The following is a 3,135-nucleotide window of genomic DNA, read 5'->3' as shown; positions in this document are numbered from 1 at the left end:
GAAAACAGAAGGTGACTACCACAGCTATTTATGTGTATCTCAACAAAACCTTAAAAGCACTGGATAATAAGGAAATCTCTACTTGTATCTTTTTACATTTACCCAAGGCCTTTGATGTAATTGACCATACCATACTCCTTAAGAAGCTAGAAAATAAAAGTATAAGAGGAACTGCAAACAAATGGTGAGAATCTTACCTGTCAAACAGATTACAAAAAGTTGAAGTTAATTTTGAAAAAAAAAAGAATACAACCACCCATCAATGTCCTGTCCACACAATGCCTATTAGATATGGTGTGCCCCAAGGCTCAATCCTGGGACCAATACTGTTTCTGCTACACATTGACGACATAAGCACGAACCTTGGTACAGGACATACTACACTTATTTGCCAATGACAAAAGTATACTAATAACAGGTACTGATACAGAGGACCACAACCAGACAATTAAACTGCTTATGTCGTCACTCAGCAAATGGTTCAACGAGAACAAACTGATTATAAATATACAGAAAACAATGTACATCAACTTCAGACTCTTATCCCAAAACAAGAAATGTCCAATGTGATTCTAAATAACCAAGAGCTTATGTGTGTGGACTCTGTCAAGTTTCTTGGCATATGGCTTGAAGAAAATCTCACACAAATTATATCTCAAAAAAGCTATGAACTGTTTGTTACATTTTAAGGATACTCAAATAATCAGTCACAAAATCTGTTCTCATACTTACATATTATGATTACTTCCACTCTACATTACAGTAAGGAATCATATTTTGGGGGAACTCACCTGGGGGTAGATATATTTTCAAAATGCAAAATAGGCAATACGCATAATTATATACTGTGCATGTCTATGAAATATACTGGATTATTATATACTGTGAATGTTTATGAAATACACTGGATTATTTTACTATTACATTTGTACTGGCTGTTTGTATTTTACCATACAACATTTGTATTTACTGTTTTGTTAAAGATAGATAATTTCCTCATTACAAAATAATGTAAAATCAATTTATTAAAAATTACTTGCAAATATGTTGTCTTGACCTGTCCAATATCATATGTACAACTGTACAATTCTATTATTTGTATTGACTGTTTTGATTAAGATAGATAATTTCCTCACTACAAAATAATGTAAAAATCAATTTCTAAAAATTACTTGTAAATTTGCTCTCTTGACCTGTCCAATATCATATGGTACAATACTATGATTGCATCGATCAATAAAATACAGTACAACTGGACAGACATTGTAACAGGTGTGGCAATGAAATGGATGATTTGACAATCCTGGAAATAACATATTAGCATATGGAAGGAGCAAACAGGAGTGCTGCCATCTAGACAACAAACATTTGCCACTGATCCTGATACTGATATTCAGCCATGAAGGTGTTTTTCTTATTTTTTTAAAAAAGACAAAAAACTATATGTCTGTGCAGCATGTATTTTGTGTTCATAACAGTCTTACGCATCATGCTGCAGTCCCATTGGCACATCCTATAAAATCATGGGTATAGAACTTCAAGGAAATGTGTTGAAATACAAAATGCATGTTAAAAGATTAGAAGAAGCATACACTTTCTTTTTTATAGAAACAACCAATACCATATATACTACCAGTTCTTGTATAGGTGAACATTATATCAGCTGTTTAAAGTGAATGAACTTCATATAAGTCTGTATATGATGTATTATATTTAATGCTAATATGTATAACAAGAAATTAATGTGTTACAATCGATATGTACTAACAGTTAAAATTACTCTTCTTTCAAAAAATATTTCAAATTACGAAATTTCTTGTATACATAAAATTCATATTATTAATTGCACAATACAATGATAATTATTAAATTTATTTCTCGATTCATTTGTAAAATAATAATACATCGTGGTGATGAATCTTTTTTTGTCAAGGAAGATTGCAAACTCTTTTGCTTTGTAAAGTCTTTGGAATATTGTGAGTACTGCACAATGTTAGTGGGAGTGGTGGGCCTGCCTCTGATGGAAGTACATGTTTATCTAAGTTTATCAACAACAATCTAATTATTGGTTTTTTTTGAAAGTGGAAATTGTAGAAATGGTGTGATATTTAATAATGTGACAAACAATAAAATTCAAGAAATTTACAGGCATATCTTCATCAGTTATTCAGTCATCAGGAACCCCAATGTTAAGTCACAATTTCAGTCTCAAGAATGTACCCTTAGAGTCGAGACTTGGAGCCAACAGCAAGAGAAAATGCAAATGAGTAAAACGATTTTCTGTTGTATATCTTACACTTCTTGAAGCATATGAAAATAATGAAAAGACTAAGAAAAAATCAATGACGATATGTGGGAAGGTAAGATTACAAGTGTGGACGTCAGCTGTGATCTGTTGACTGATAATGAAGTTTTGTCTGTTGTGGGAGAAGAAAGGACAATTATTTATGTATTTCTAAATAACAATGTAAATTAACATCTATCACTTGATGATAGAAGACCCAAGAACTACCAACAAAGTCATATCAACAGTGACGAGATAATATCAATAATGATAGACCAGATCAATTGAAAGAGGACTTGACAACTATGATGAAGGACATCAGAAAAAATTAGTACAAATCATTTGCGAAACAAATTTTTTTTAAGTAGACTTGTGTGGTTGTTAGGAAAATGAGAGATGGGGGTAGGGATGTAGATGTGAAAGCTGTAGAACACAGCCAAGACATGTTTGAACCAAGTGAAAGTGTAGTCAACAAAGAATCAATTAAAAATGATATTCTAAAGTTGATTTTTGCAAAATTAGAGGAAATGAAAACAGAACAGATTGAAAATAATAATAAAATGCACAGGGTATGATACCAGACCAACTTAGTAATCAGATTTTGGAGCTTAAAAAATGGATGTCAGATGGATTAAAAAGCATGAATGAGAAAGTCGATGTGTTACAAAATAAATTTATTGTTTTGGAAAATGAGTTAGTGCATAATCTCCACAACAGGAGTAGAAGTTAATGATGCCAGAATTAAACAAAAGGCCATAGAGGAAAAAATGGAACAGAACTTTTGTAGTATAGATCAAAAAATTTTAAATGTTTAAAACAGTATGCTAACTAATGTTTTAGATCAAAAAATT

This window comes from Schistocerca gregaria, chromosome 1 (genome assembly GCF_023897955.1).
Source record: "Schistocerca gregaria isolate iqSchGreg1 chromosome 1, iqSchGreg1.2, whole genome shotgun sequence".
Taxonomy (NCBI): domain Eukaryota; kingdom Metazoa; phylum Arthropoda; class Insecta; order Orthoptera; family Acrididae; genus Schistocerca; species Schistocerca gregaria.
The sequence above is the reverse complement of the archived record's forward strand: the minus strand, read 5'-3'. Positions refer to the sequence as shown.